The sequence below is a fragment of the Salvelinus fontinalis genome, chromosome 24 (genome assembly GCF_029448725.1).
Source record: "Salvelinus fontinalis isolate EN_2023a chromosome 24, ASM2944872v1, whole genome shotgun sequence".
NCBI lineage: Eukaryota > Metazoa > Chordata > Actinopteri > Salmoniformes > Salmonidae > Salvelinus > Salvelinus fontinalis.
The window spans coordinates 25849994-25866681 of record NC_074688.1 but is presented as its reverse complement, the minus strand read 5'-3'; the positions used below and the strand labels follow the sequence as shown (position 1 = coordinate 25866681).

The window sequence follows — 16688 nt, the reverse complement described above, 5'->3', positions numbered from 1 at the left end:
TGTCCTCCCCAATTAAGGTGCCACCAACCTCCTGTGGAATAGTGTGCCATTTCTCCACCCTTGCATTGTTTGTGATATACAGTGCCTTCGGGAAGTATTCAGCCCCCTTGACTTTTTCCAAATTTTATTACCTTACAGCCTTATTCTAAAAGAAAACATTTTTTAAATCCTCAGCAATCTACGCACAATACCCCATACCCCTTAAAAAAATGAAATACCTTATTTACGTAAGTATTCAGACCCTTTGCTATGAGACTCGAAATGAGCTCAGGTGCATCCTGTTTCCGTTAATAATCCTTGATGTTTTTACAACTTGATTGGAGTTCACCTGTGGTAAATTGATTGAACGTGATTTGGAAAGGCACACATCTGTCTATATAAGGTCTCACAGTTGACAGTGCATGTCAGAGCAAAAACCAAGCCATGAGGTCGAAGGAATTGTCCGTAGAGCTCCAAGATAGGATTGTGTCGAGGCACAGATCTGGGGAAGGGTACCAAAAAATGTCTGCAGCATTGAAGGTCCCCAAGAACACAGTGGCCTCCATCATTCTTAAACTCTTTGACCTGAATGCCAAGCATCACGTCTGGAGGAAGCCTGGTACCATCCCTACGGTGAAGCATGGTGGTGGCAGTATCATGCTGTGGGGATGTTTTTCAGCAGGGACTGGGAGAATAGTCAGAATAGAGGGATAGATGAATGAAGCAAAAGAGATATGAATGAAGTAAAGTGAGATCCTTGATGAAACCCTGCTCCAGAGCGCTCAGAACCTCAGACTGGAGTGAGGCTTCACCTTCCAACAGGACAACGACCCTGAGCACACAGCCAAGACAATGCAGGAGTGGCTTCGGGACAAGTCTCTGAATGTCCTTGAGTGGCCCAGCCAGAGCCCGGACTTGAACCCGATCGAACATCTCTGGAGAGACCTGAAAATATGTGCAGCGACGCTCCCCATCCAACCTGACATAGCTTGAGAAGATCTGCAGAGAAAAATGGGAGAAATTCCCCAAATACTGGTGTGCCAAGCTTGTTGCGTCATATCAAAGAAGACTCGAGGCTGTAATCACTGCCAAAGATGCTTCGACAAAGTATTGAGTAAAGGGTCTGCATAGTTACGTAATATTTCAGTTTTTTTTATATATATTTCATATTACATTTCTAAAAACCTGCTTTTGCTTTCTCATCACGGGGTATTGTACATAGATTGATGCGGGATTTAAAAATATTATTTTTTTAGAATAAGGCTGTAATGTAATGAATGGGTTGGAATACTTTCTGAATGCACTGTATATTTGCCTATGTCACTCGTGTGAATGGAAAGACAGAAACTTAAAGCTTGGTTGCAAATGGATCTTCCAAATGGACAACGACCCCAATCATACTTCCAAAGTTCTGGATAAACGGCTTAAGGACAACCAAGTCAAGGTATTGAAGTGGACATCACAAAGCCCTGACCTCAATCCTATAGAAAATTTGTGGGCATAACTGAAAAAGCATCTGCGAGCAAGGAGGTCTACAAATCTGACTCAGTTACACCCGCTCTGTCAGGAGGAATGGGCCAAAATTCACATAACTTATTGTGGAAAGCTTGTGGAAGGCTACCTAAAATGTTTGACCCAAGTGAAACAATTTAAAGGCAATGCTACCAAATACTAATTGAGTGTATGTAAACTTCTGACCCACTGGGAATGTGATGAAAGAAATAAAAGCTGAAATGAATCATTCTCTCTACTATTATTCTGACATTTCACATTCTTAAAATAAAGTGAACTAACTGACCTAAGACAGGGAAATTTAACTAGGGTTAAATGTCAGGAATTGTGAAAAACTGAGTTTAAATGTATTTGGCTATGTTGTATGTAAACTTAAACTGTATATACAGGGGGTACCAGTACCGATTCAATGTGCGGGGGTACAGGTTAGTCGAGGTAATTTGTACAGATAGATAGGGGTAAAGTGACTATGCATAGATAATAAACAGCAAGTAGCAGCAGTGTAAAAACAAAGGGGGGGTCAATGTAAATAGTCCGGGTGGCCACTTGATTAATTGTTCAGCAGTCTTATGGCTCGGGGGTAGAAGCTGTTAAGGAGCTTTTTGGACCTAGACTTGGCGCTCCGGTACCGCTTGCCGTGTGGTAGCAGAGATAACAGTCTATGACTTGAGTGACTGGAGTCTGACAATTTTTTAGGCCTTCCTTTGACACCGCCTAGTATACCTCCGGTACCACTTGCCATGCGATAGTAGAGAGAACAGTCATTGACAGCGAATCCGCTGTTATTGACAAATAGACACCCCCCCCCAATCTCTCCTACTCCTCCCACCTCTCATAGATGAGTTAGCATCCAGAGGTTGATAGGTTCGATGAGTCACTGTACTTCTGGTTGGTTAATGAATGCTCCTTTAAGGCTGGCAGCTCATTGGAGACTGGAGACTGCTGCTCCATGAGCCCTATAGTCCCTTAGTCTGAGTGTGATTTATGATTGATTGAAGAGTCTCTCTGCATCTGTAATGCTCTCTCTGTGTGTGCATGTCTGCGCACTGTTGTGTGCATGTGTATGCTGTATGTACTGTACTAGCAATATCCATGTGTGTTTCCCCATGCAGTTCAAGGTGGAGGGAGAGTGGTGGACGTGGATAGACTACGAGTGGTTCCAGGAGCTTGTCCATGCCTATGAGGCAGCCAGACATTCTCTGCCCAGGACTACATGGCCAAGACCCCGACCCAGGCCCTGTTTGGTGCCCAGGAGTGAGGCTTCGACCCAACAGACACACGCTACCAGATGAGACACAAGACCAAAGATATCTCAGGATGCTGTGAGAGTGAGTGAGTGAGAGAGATTCCTCCTCTTCATCCACACAAACTTAGACTTTTAGTGTTCATAAATCGGTTTTAATGTATTGAGAGAGACAGAAAGCGAGAGATAGAGACAGAATGGAACAGTGAGTTTATGGATATTAAACATTTAGGAACATACAAGTGTCTTATATTGGTTAAAAGCTTAAATTCTTGTTAATCTAACTGCACTGTCCAGGAAGTTTACTTTGGGCACGTCAGTCAGACAGGAAGTGGAGAAAAATAGAAGTTAAACTTCTTCAGGCTAGGGTCTATTTTTCTCCATTTCCACCTGACTGACGTGCCCAAAGTAAACTGCCTGTTGCTCAGGCCTCCCCCTTTTTCCTCCAAACATAACGATGGTCATTATGGCCAAACAGTTCTATTTTTGTTTCATCAGAACAGAGGACATTTCTCCAAAAAGTATGATCTTTGTCCCCATGTGCAGTTGCAAACCGTAGTGTGGCTTTTTTTATGATGGTTTGGAGCAGTGGCTTCTTCCATGCTGAGCGGCCTTTCACGTTATGAAGATATAGGACTCGTTTTACTGTGGATATAGATACTTTCGTATCTGTTTCCTCCAGCATCTTCACAAGGTTTTTTGCTGTTGTTCTGGGATTGATTTGCACTTTTCGCACCGAAGTACGTTCATCTCTAGGAGACAGAACACGTCTCCTTCCTCAGTGGTATGAAGGCTGCGCGGTCCCATGGTGTTTATACTTGCGTACTATTGTTTGTACAGATGAACGTGGTACCTTCAGGCATTTGGAAATTGCTCCCAAGGATGAACCAGACTTGTGGAGTTCTACAATTGTGGAGGTCTTGGCTGATTTCTTGTGATTTTCCCATGATGTCAAGCAAATACGCACTGAGTTTAAAATACATCCACAGGTACACCTCCAATTAACTCAAACTATGTCAATTAGCCTATCAGAAGCTTCTAAAGCCATGACATCATTTTCTGGGATTTTCCAAGCTGTTTAAAGGCACAGTCAACTTAGTTTATGTAAACTTCTGACCCACTGGAATTGTGATACAGTGAAATAATCTGTCTGTAAACAATTGTTGGAAAAATGACTTGTGTCATGCACAAAGTACATGTCCTAACCGACTTGCCAAAACTATAGTTTTGTTAACAAGAAATTTGTGGAGTGGTTGAAGTGTATGTAAACTTCCGACTTCAACTGTAGCCTCATTGATATTTTATTGTGTTACCTAATTAATTAATTTACAAACGAAGAATGTGTTTAGTGAGTCTGCCAGATCTGAGGCAGTAGGGATGACCAGGGATGTTCTCTTGATAAGTGTGTGAATTGGAACATTTTCCTGTCAAAATGTAACAAGCACTTTTGGGTGTCAGGGAAAATGTATGGAGTAAAAAGTAAATGATTTTCTTTAGGAATGTCGTGAAGTAAAAGTAAATGTCGAAAATATAAATGTCACGCCCTGTTCCTGTGATTGTCTCCACCCCCTCCAGGTGTCGCTTATTTTCCCCAGTACATTTATCCCTGTGTTTCCTGTCTCTCTGTGCCAGTTTGTCTTGTATGTTTAATCAAGTCAACCAGTGTATTTTTCTCGTACTCATTTTCTATTCCTGCCTGCCTGCCTGATCATCCTGCCTGCCCTGACCTTGATTCTGCCTGTTCTTCGGTACCTATTGGAGTCTGAACTGATGTTGACCTTTATACCTGTACACGACCATTCTCTTGCCTACCCCTTTGGATTAATAAACATTGTAAGACTCCAACCATCTGCCTCCTGTGTCTGCATCTGGGTCTCGCCTTGTGCCTTGATAGTACGAACTGGCCATGACAGACCCAGCAGACTTGGACCAGCTCTGCCACGCTGTCTCCCTGCAGGGAGCCACCATTAGGAGACATCATGGAGTCAGCATTTCACTGTTAGTCTACAGTACACCTGTTGGTTGCCAAGCATGTGACAAATACAATTTTATTTGAGCTTGTATTTAGCTTACTTACTTTCTCGTGTTCTTGTTATTTTCTTTCTTGTGTGTTTTTGTTCTACTTTACTTTACAATATAATATTTGGTTAGGTTCTGATTATTAGAGTAAGAACTCAATGGACACTGTGAAAGTTCAAACCAAGTTAATTCTTTCCAAGGGATCGAACAGCTGAATCGACCAAAACATGTTTACAATAGTGGTGTATATGTAGCCAACTTTGGGTGGAGTCTCTTCCTTCTCGCTAAACATTGTATCTTTATTGCTAGGCAGGAAACAAAGTGATACAGGCCATAAACTTTTCCTTCTCCCTTAACGTGACCTGACCTCGACCCCTTTCATCACTAATCCATGGCTCCAGGTTCCCTTGGAGAGTTCATCAATGAGCTTGATGCCTTGATAAGCTCCTTTCCTGAGGACGGCTCACCTCTCACAGTTCTGGGTGACTTTAACCTCCCCATGTCTACCTTTGACTCATTCCTCTCTGCCTCCTTCTTCCCACTCCTCTCCTCTTTTGACCTCACCCTCTCACCTTCCCCCCCTACTCACAAGGCTGGCAATACGCTTGACCTCATCTTTACTAGATGCTGTTCTTCCACTAACCTCATTGCAACTCCCCTCCAAGTCTCCGACCACTACCTTGTATCCTTTTCCCTCTCGCTCTCATCCAACACTTCCCACACTGCCCCTACTCGGATGGTATCGCGCCGTCCCAACCTCCGCTCTCTCTCCCCCGCTACTCTCTCCTCTTCCATCCTATCATCTCTTCCCTCTGCCCAAACCTTCTCCAACCTATCTCCTGATTCTGCCTCCTCAACCCTCCTCTCCTCCCTTTCTGCATCCTTTGACTCTCTATGTCCCCTATCCTCCAGGCCGGCTCGGTCCTCCCCTCCCGCTCCGTGGCTCGACGACTCATTGCGAGCTCACAGAACAGGGCTCCGGGCAGCCGAGCGGAAATGGAGGAAAACTCGCCTCCCTGCGGACCTGGCATCCTTTCACTCCCTCCTCTCTACATTTTCCTCTTCTGTCTCTGCTGCTAAAGCCACTTTCTACCACTCTAAATTCCAAGCATCTGCCTCTAACCCTAGGAAGCTCTTTGCCACCTTCTCCTCCCTCCTGAATCCTCCTCCCCCTCCCCCCCCCCTCCTCCCTCTCTGCAGACGACTTCGTCAACCATTTTGAAAAGAAGGTCGACGACATCCGATCCTCGTTTGCTAAGTCAAACGACACCGCTGGTTCTGCTCACACTGCCCAACCCTGTGCTTTGACCTCTTTCTCCCCTCTCTCTCCAGATGAAATCTCGCGTCTTGTGACGGCCGGCCGCCCAACAACCTGCCCGCTTGACCCTATCCCCTCCTCTCTCCTCCAGACCATTTCCGGAGACCTTCTACCTTACCTCACCTCGCTCATCAACTCATCCTTGACCGCTGGCTACGTCCCTTCCGTCTTCAAGAGAGCGAGAGTTGCACCCCTTCTGAAAAAACCTACACTCGATCCCTCCGATGTCAACAACTACAGACCAGTATCCCTTCTTTCTTTTCTCTCCAAAACTCTTGAACGTGCCGTCCTTGGCCAGCTCTCCTGCTATCTCTCTCAGAATGACCTTCTTGATCCAAATCAGTCAGGTTTCAAGACTAGTCACTCAACTGAGACTGCTCTTCTCTGTATCACGGAGGCGCTCCGCACTGCTAAAGCTAACTCTCTCTCCTCTGCTCTCATCCTTCTAGACCTATCGGCTGCCTTCGATACTGTGAACCATCAGATCCTCCTCTCCACCCTCTCCGAGTTGGGCATCTCCGGCGCGGCCCACGCTTGGATTGCGTCCTACCTGACAGGTCGCTCCTACCAGGTGGCGTGGCGAGAATCTGTCTCCTCACCACGCGCTCTCACCACTGGTGTCCCCCAGGGCTCTGTTCTAGGCCCTCTCCTATTCTCGCTATACACCAAGTCACTTGGCTCTGTCATAACCTCACATGGTCTCTCCTATCATTGCTATGCAGACGACACACAATTAATCTTCTCCTTTCCCCCTTCTGATGACCAGGTGGCGAATCGCATCACTGCATGTCTGGCAGACATATCAGTGTGGATGACGGATCACCACCTCAAGCTGAACCTCGGCAAGACGGAGCTGCTCTTCCTCCCGGGGAAGGACTGTCCGTTCCATGATCTCGCCATCACGGTTGACAACTCCATTGTGTCCTCCTCCCAGAGCGCTAAGAACCTTGGCGTGATCCTGGACAACACCCTGTCGTTCTCCACCAACATCAAGGCGGTGGCCCGTTCCTGTAGGTTCATGCTCTACAACATCCGCAGAGTACGACCCTGCCTCACACAGGAAGCGGCGCAGGTCCTAATCCAGGCACTTGTCATCTCCCGTCTGGATTACTGCAACTCGCTGTTGGCTGGGCTCCCTGCCTGTGCCATTAAACCCCTACAACTCATCCAGAACGCCGCAGCCCGGCTGGTGTTCAACCTTCCCAAGTTCTCTCACGTCACCCCGCTCCTCCGCTCTCTCCACTGGCTTCCAGTTGAAGCTCGCATCCGCTACAAGACCATGGTGCTTGCCTACGGAGCTGTGAGGGGAACGGCACCTCAGTACCTTCAGGCTCTGATCAGGCCCTACACCCAAACAAGGGCACTGCGTTCATCCACCTCTGGCCTGCTCGCCTCCCTACCACTGAGGAAGTACAGTTCCCGCTCAGCCCAGTCAAAACTGTTCGCTGCTCTGGCACCCCAATGGTGGAACAAACTCCCTCACGATGCCAGGACAGCGGAGTCAATCACCACCTTCCGGAGACACCTGAAACCCCACCTCTTCAAGGAATACCTAGGATAAAGCAATCCTTCTGCCCCCCCCCCCCCCCCCCCCCCCCCTTAAAAGATCTAGATGCACTATTGTAAAGTGGCTGTTCCACTGGATGTCATAAGGTGAATGCACCAATTTGTAAGTCGCTCTGGATAAGAGCGTCTGCTAAATGACTTAAATGTAATGTAAATGTAAATGTCTCTCTCCCCTTATCATTGCCTACCACGTGATTGTTTTCCCTACACTCAGTACATCAAACCAAAGTTCATTTGTCACGTGCGCCGAATACAATAGTGCAAAAAAGGTATTTGGTGAACAATAAGTAGGTAAAGTTATAAAACAACAGTAAAAAGAAGGGTATATACAGTAGCGAGGCTATAAAAGTAGCGAGGCTACATACAGACACCGGTTAGTCAGGCTGATTGAGGTAGTATATACATGTAGATATGATTAAAATGACTATGCATATATGATGAACAGAGAGTAGCAGTAGCGTAAAAGAGGGGTTGGCGGGTGTTGGGTGGCGGGACACAATGCAGATAGCCCGGTTAGCCAATGTGGGGGAGCACTGGTTGGTCGGCCCAATTGAGGTAGTATGTACATGAATGTATAGTTAAAGTGACTATGCATATATGATAAACAGAGAGTAGCAGCAGCGTAAAAAGAGGGTTTGGGGGGGGGCGGACACTGCAAATAGTCCGGGTAGCCATTTGATTACCTTTCCAGGAGTCTTATGGCTTGGGGGTAAAACTGTTGAGAAGCCTTTTTGTCCTAGACTTGGCACTCCGGTACCGCTTGCCATGCGGTAGTAGAGAGAACAGTCTATGACTGGGGTGGCTGGGGTCTTTTACCATTTTTAGCGCCTTCCTCTGACAAGGTCCTGTCGAGGTCCTGGATGGCAGGCAGCTTAGCCTCAGTGATGTACTGGGCCGTACGCACTACTCTCTGTAGTGCCTTGCGGTCAGAGGCCGAGCAATTGCCGTACCAGGCAGTGATGCCTATACATTCCAAGATAACCATTAACTTCTGGTTTAGCCCCTCGGCTATGGCACCCCTCAGGTCTCTATTACAACTAATGATTAATAACATTTAAAGTTCAGAAATCCGAACCTATCAATTTGTACGACTGATATTGATTACTGCATTGTGGGGAAAGAGCTTGCAAGAAAGGAATTTCACTGTACTTGTGCACGTGACAATAAAAATTAACTCAGCCAGTCAAGAAGATGTGTATCTTTATATAGACATAAGAAACATCTAAAGCCAAATTCAAAAGCTCCTGACATGTTTTTGTCTTGCTTGTTTACTCCCTGAGTAGAGACTGGGAATCGTTAAGGCTAGGAATCAGTGGTCAAAGTCACACAGTGCATTTCCAAGCAGCTGTCTCTCCATTAATCACACTCTCCTCACTAACCCACCCTCCTCCTGAGAGAGGGTAAGAGAGAGAAAGAGTGCAAGAGCGAGAGAGAGAGTGAGGTGAGGATGAGGGAAGGGTGACTCCTGGTATGCCAGCTTGCATTAGTGCTCTCCAGCTGTTCTGATTGGCTTCCACAGATGCCACACGCTGAGACAAACCACAACTAACACTGCTGCAGTCCCCCAGGGTGGGAGCTGCTCTGCTCGCTAACTGTAGTATGCAATCTGTAGTGCTGCAAAGTCACTTCAGCAGGCATACATGTAGAGAGAGAGAGATTATTTTCCATTTTGTACTTTAACTATTTTTTCACATCGTTATATATGACATTTGAAATGTCTGTATTCCTTTGGAAATTTTGTGAGTTTAATGATTACTGCTCATTTTTTATGATCTATTTCACTTGCTTTGGCAATGTAAACATACAGTATGTTTCCATTGCCAATAAAGCCCTTTGAATTGAATTGAATTTACAGAGACAGAGAGCAGGAGGGAGGAAGGGAGGGGAGGGAGAGAAAGAGATCTGCTTCAAAAACCAAAAACCCCTGCTGTTGAAAACCCCAGCATGGTCCCTTGTCACTAGGAGAGCTGCTATGGAACTGCACACATTGAACTGAACAGAATACAGCATGACAAAACACACCAAAGAGACCTGACATAAGTGACATGGAAACATATTTCACTGGAGTTTGGCTGTGTAGTGCCCGGAGTGATCTTGGGTTCGGTCTTCTAAGTGTTATTTGTATTATTTATTTCAAATTTTCCCCCACCTTTTTATCCCCAATTTTGTGATATCCAATTGGTAGTTACGATCTTGTCTCATCGGGCTCGGAAGAGGCAAAGGTCAATGCGTCCTCAGAAACATGACCTGCCAAGCCGCGCTGCTTCTTAACAGCTGCTCACTTAAACCGGAAGCCAGCCGCACCAATGTGTCAGGGGAAACGCCGTTCAACTGACGACTGAACTGTCTAGTAAATGTCTAGAGGAGAGCTAGCCGCTATGTAGCTACGCTAATGAAGCTTTTAAGAGAAATGTAAAAAGAACCGACTGGGCGCTAGTGTTTGTGCTATTAAGGAATGAGACCATTTGTAGGGCCGACACACCAGAGAAAGAAAAAGAGAGAAAAAAGAGAGAGACTAGAAAACATCTCAAAACATATATTTTTTTATTATCCAGTCTAAAAGCAACTCACTTCTATGCTACTGTATTACAAGGCATTATGTATCCACTGTGTATTTTCCTAAACACCCTATATTTTCTGAAGATCGCTCTGGTACCATGAATAGTCGTGAACTAAACCACAGGAGAAGTATCTAGCTATCTGTAGTCTCTGAGCTGAGCTTCATTCTTCAGCTATCTCTTCATTCTGATTCTAGAGCAGTTTCCTCACACCAACCGTTCCTCCAACCCTTTCTATCTCCCTGGTTGTTCTCTCTAACAATTCTGCCCAGTCGCTGTCTCTGGGGAGACTGTCTGCTGGCTTGCTGTTTTCATTACACACTAATCTGCTGGTGTGAATGAAAGCACTGGGGGCCCCCCACACACAGAGAGCCACAGAGAGTCAGGCCCTGGGCTTATAGCTGCCTGGTCCCCTGGGGAAACACACCAATGCGGCACAAGAGTCGTTAGAAAGTAAGGGGTTCTTCTACGTAGAAGATCATAGGAAATCCCAGGACATAGTGTCTCTAATACTGCAATAAGTTCACATAGTTGCTGTCACAAACTCCAAACACCGCACAGTTGTCACTGATTAGTTGGATATTAATTTCCTACTGAGCAAACAATTTATGTACTTACAGCACTCATCAATTCATTTTTATCAGGTTTTTGCTTTGGCAGACCATAAGTACCTCTAGTTCTATGGGAAACACTACAGGATGAGAAACTCTATATTTAGATATAAAGGAGACTGCGGAGTCTTCAAGCCAGGACAGCTTTAAAATACTGACAGAGCCATAGGAGTCAGTCTACATAGAAAGTAACTGAAGGAATATAACATCTATTTGCGTAATTAATAGACTTTTCACCAATCACTGATGAGCTCTGGAGGAGTTGTTGCGCTAACTATTAGCGTGTTAGCCATTAGCTGTGCTGTCATTGTCTAAACCAATAGAGGAGAGGTAACCTCTAACTACTGTACTATACTCATTAGCATGTTAGCTATTAACTGTGATGTTTTACTTTCACGGTCTAGTAACTGTCTAGAGGAGAGCTAGCCGCTATGTGGTTACACTGATGAAGCCTTTAAAAGAAATAGAAACATAACTAATTGGGAGCTAATGTTTGTGATAATGAGGAGGGAGACCATTTGTAGACATATGCGCCATTTGTAGAAGTATGCACTCTCTAACCGCTCTGTCCAGGAGCTGTCTCTGGGGAGACTGTCTGTAAGCATGCTGTTTTCATTACACACTAATCTGCTGGTGTGTATGAGAGCACTGGGGCCTGCCCACACATAGAATGACACTTAGAGTCAGGCCCTGGGCTTACAGCAGTCTGGTCCCCTGGGGAAACACACCAATGATGGAGATCCATCACAGCGATAAGAAACTCTCTCAGAGCTGTAGCGCAATGGCCAGAATACTGCTTGGTCCTGTTTAAGGTGGATAATAAACGCTTGTCGACAGCATCAGAAAAAAAGCACTCAATTATGAAAATTAAGTTACACTGGATAGAGTCTAAACTGGGGTCTCGAATGAGAAAGAAAGAGAGAGAGAAGAGGGAGAGAGGGAGGGAGAGGAGGGAGGTAGAGAGGAATGGGGATGGAGAAAAGGGAGGAAGGGAGGAGAGAGAGGGAAGGAAGGGTGGAAATCAATGCAATGAAATATTGACTGTGTCCTTGTGAGAAATGCCAGCTGGCTCATGAAAAATGGAGATGAATTAAAGGAACAACTGGCTTTTTTGCTCCTTTTGCGTGTCAGGGACCTGCAACATGCCCACCTACTCAGTCCCGCTGGAGGGACGTTGTCGTCAAGGAGACGGATGTGTCACCTGCCTTCTGAGTCGAGAACTTTTCTTCATCACCATCATCATTGCTCAGGGTCTCGTAACTGAGCACTTTGACAGGCACCAGGGAGGGAGGGAGGGGGCCAACCTGAAAGGTGAGCATTGTGTGTGTTTGTTGCGTGTGTGAATAGGTGTGTTAGTGAAAAACATCTCCCACTTCCTGTGTCTAGTATTTAGCAATGAGCAATATAATTAGCAGTGTGTGTTTCGGCATAACTGTGTGTCAGTGAATCCCCCACCGCTCTCTCCTTTCCCTGTGTTTATTCTAATTAATGGGGTGGAACCACCTCAGACCTCTAGCAAAGCAGGTGCCTCAAGGCAGATGACCAACCTGCCCACTCACTGGTGGAGGTGGATGCCACTCACAGCTCAGGATTCCTGATGCATAGAGTGTTCAAAGAGTTTAATTTGTGACAAAGAGCTAATTTTACAATCACCAGTTATGAGAGAAGCCTAGAGCTGCCCATCTCTCTGTCATAGTATTATCTTCGTTATGCCTTGTTGATCATATTATCTTTGTTGTTTCTGTGGTGACTTCCTAGAAGACTCAGTGGGGAACGATACAGATCAGAAATACACTTTTCTCACTAACACCCCACAGTGACTCAACACAGAAAGACAGACTGAATTAGGATCAAATCAAAGGCTGTGCCCGCCCCTGTCAACTAGCTCTCCCTCTCCCTCACACAGACAGCAGGGAACCGGGACAGGCTGACTGGGGAATGAGAGAGGTAAACATAATTAATAGATCATTAATAAGCCAGCCAACATCAAATAAAAGCGGGTAAAGAACGCTGAGATTTGGGGAGGAATAAGAAGATGATTATAAGTCAGAGTTTACGTGACGGCAGCACTTTTGTGCATATTAAATAGACGACAAAGAGCATAATTGTGGGCCCCAGAAGATGAATAAACAACTTTCTGTTGAGGTTGAGGAAGCTGTTTCTGTGGTGTTGAGGAGAACAGAGACAGAGATTAATTATTGATGGAATAATTGGCTCCGCAGCACTAGCCTACTGTCTGTTGTAACAGGGCCAGGACAGAGCCAAAAATTCACAGGTTTTCTTCCATAGTTGACATCATTAAAGTAGAAGATAGGAAAAGATAATGAGAAAAGACAACAGAAAACAACAACAAAGCCAAACCCCCTTGAGTCATGTTTTCATTCTTCCTCTTTGGCTGGAAAAGTAGTCCAAGGAAAAGATGCATATATGTGTCTAAGACTTAACCTAATGAGTCCCACCGTCGCGATATATAACTTCTAACCCCTCTTAAACATTGTGTGTTTGAGCTACAGAATTCTGGGTTGTACCATTGAATTTGTCTATTCCTTTTGTAACCATTAGTCTGTGTGATTAACGGGGGTTGAGCTAGAGCGGTGTTTGTGAGACAAGGGTGGATCCCGAAAGGTGCCGGGTCTTTTTTCCCAAAACGTCTGTAAAGTCAGAATGGCTTGCTCTTTGATGCCTACAAGTGTCACGAGTCGTTAGAAAGTAAGGGGTTCTTCTACATAGAATATCATAGGAAATCCCAGGACATAGTGTCTCTAATACTGTAATAAGTTCACATAGTTACTGTAACAAACTCCAACAGTTGTCACTAACTAGTTGGATATTAATTTCCCACTGAGCAAACAATGTATGTACTTAGAGCACTCATATCATATTTTACATCAGGTTTTTGCTTTGGCAGACCTTTTTTCATTGACATTTTATCAATAAAACTAACGAATGCAACTTTTGATTTAAAACAAAGTGTTCTACTTGTAGCCCTGGTTGTCCTGAAAAGAACATGGTAAAACACTTCATTGTGATGCTAAATATAAAGACTGGACATGCAGATAAATGAAAGTCAGATAAATTAAAAGCCAATTTTTTTGCTGGGGTCTCAGGTTTAGGGGGAATTGAGGTGTGTATATGAATCATATTTGTTGATGACAGGTGGCTGGTGTAGCAAGGTCAAAAAGGCCATAAAACACCATTATACATGGGGGGAAATGCTTGTACATAAATACATGTCATTATTGGCAGGGGAAGACAAGTGTGTGGATAAAGAGTAGAGCGTGACTAGTCCTGAGAGAGAGAGAGAGAGAGAGAGAGAGAGAGAGAGAGAGAGAGAGACACACACACTTTTGGTCTTTCTTTAATGAAACATTCTCATTTCATTCAAATCCCCCCCCCCCCCTTAAAAATAAAACACCAACATTTATCCTGTACTGCATACATGTACCATACTCACCTTTCCCTGTACCACACGATACAAATCAACATCACAATAACCAAAAAACCTCCCCACTTCTACAACCGTATATCCTAAACATCTTACCCAGCAATACAGACAGCCCCCCCAACACACCATATCTCCTGAAACATCTTCACACTTTTTATCATTCTATAGAACACAAATTTAACCGTAAGGCACGCAGAGACCATCCCATTAAACAATAGTAAAGGGTCTGTTATCCCTCCACCTTCGACCCTGTTCCTCCTTGTTAGCCAAATAGCCAACTTCGCCTGAGCAAACAGAAAATTCAACAAAACACATTTGGCCTTCTCCTTATTCGAATACCTGTACCCCATTATAAACATCCCAACACTAAAAACCACCCCAACCTCTCACACAGACATTCCAACAGAGACATTAATGCATTAACCTGGCGCACACAGAAAACACATGAATCACAGTTTCTTTCATAACACAGAAATGACAACCCTGCCCAATTCCCAGTTCAACCCGTGCCAACCAGCTGTTAGTGGCCAGGGCTCCATGAAGAACCCTCCACTGGAGGTCCCCTGACCTCTTTAGTACTAGGAGTTTGTAGAGCCCCCTCCATCTAAAACCCACCATACTATCCGCCCCACATAATCTCTGCCACTGATGTGCCTTCACTCCTGTTAGGCTCCTAATGTTCCTAACCTTATCGCAGAGGTTGTAGAGCGCTTTACCTCCCACCCCTTCAAACTCCCCCAGGCTCGGAGTCTTAAAATCTAACAAGTCCTCCAGACCCCCTTGCCAGTCTCCAGTCTCTGCCGTCACCTGAAGTGGCGGAAACATTGGTGCCCCCCCCCCCCCTCCTTTGGCCCCTCAAACACCCCCCTTACCGGCTCAGACAGTGCCTCCTGGACCTCCTCCAGGAATCTCTCCAGAATTTTTTTGAAAACTCCACTGGGAATCCATCGACCCGTGGTGCACGACCAGGGGACATCTGGGTTACGGACTCTGCCAGTTCATGGTACAACAGAGGAATGTCCATTTCATCCCTCTGTGCCAGAGAGAGGTTCGGGAGTCCTGCGAACAATACCTGAGCACACATAGGATCACACATTTCTGCCCTATACAACTCAGTATAAAACTCCACAGTCCGCTCCCGCATCTCATCCCACCACAGAGGTCACCCGCCCATCAGACAGCCGTAGACAATGCATACCCTTGGCTTCACCGCACTGTCTTTCCAAACCAAAGAAGAAGGAGCTGGGAGCATCCATCTCCTTGAGCATTTAGAACCTAGCTCTTACAAGTGCTCCCTTTGCTTTAACCTGGAAAGAACTACCCAGGTCCCTACGTAATTCAGCTAAATTAGCCTGGAGGCCTACATTGCCTTGCCCCACCATCTCTACCTCTCCTAGCCTCTGAGGATGAGAGAGCTGTATACTGTTGACAGAAAAGCCGAATTTGGACTTTCCCCACATCGCACCATTGACTCAGAGACTCATACTCCTCTCTTCGCTGCCCCCACCTTTCTCAAAAGGTCTGGAAACCTGAGCAAAAAGTGGCATCTTGAAAGAGCTTTACATTAAACTTCCAATAGGATGCCTGCCGGGGCCCTGGTGAAATAGACAGCTGAGCCATGGTTATGTGATGATCCGAAAACCCCACCGGGAGAATGGTAGCTCCCAACAGCATATTGCTCTGATTCCTGGACATGTAAAAATGATCAAGTCGGGCTGCACTCACCCTAGCCCCAAAAACCTTCCCCCTTGTATACTGTATTGTGTTGGGATGTTTAGTTCTCCAAACATCCACTAGGTCGAACTGATTAATGATGTCCCTTAACACTCCCACTGACACTGAATGAGGCTCTTCCCCATTTCTGTCTTTCGTAAAATCCATTGTACAGTTCCAGTCCCCGCCGACCACCAGCGTCTCCTCAGGCGCTACCTGTGAGAGTTCCTAAGACACCCAAATAGAACCCCCCCCGTCTCTCTGTGTTAGGAGCCATACACATTTATAAAGACAAAACCTATGTTGTTAATTTCTGCTTTTACAACAAGCAGCCTACCCCTACTCACCTCCTTTGAGGAGAAAATGTTTACAGATATACCCGGTACAAAAAGGACTGCCACCCCTGCACTAAAATTTGTCCCATGGCTCAACACACTTGCCCCCTTCCACCAGAGCCCCCAATCAACTTCATTCACCACATCATAATGCGTCTCCTGCAGAAACAACACCTATACTTTTTTGTTTTACATATTCACCCAACACACTCCTCTTTCCCGCATCCCTGGCACCATTTATATTGAGCGATCCTACCCAAAGAGTCTCCATAAGAAGTGGGAGAAAAGCTAGCAAAGAAAGAGAACAATAGCAAAGCTCAAAAAGCCCCAGTGCCAGAAAGAAACTATACATCTAAACAGTGTCTGAAGGTAGACCCTTACGCGCTGTT

The 16688-nt window shown here is 45.5% G+C and overlaps 1 pseudogene; it reads left to right on the top strand.

Annotated features, from left to right (window-relative positions):
• Window positions 1-4797, top strand: part of LOC129822504 (uncharacterized) — an 86883-nt pseudogene extending 82086 nt beyond the window's left edge.
• Window positions 4798-16688: the final 11891 nt, after the last annotated feature.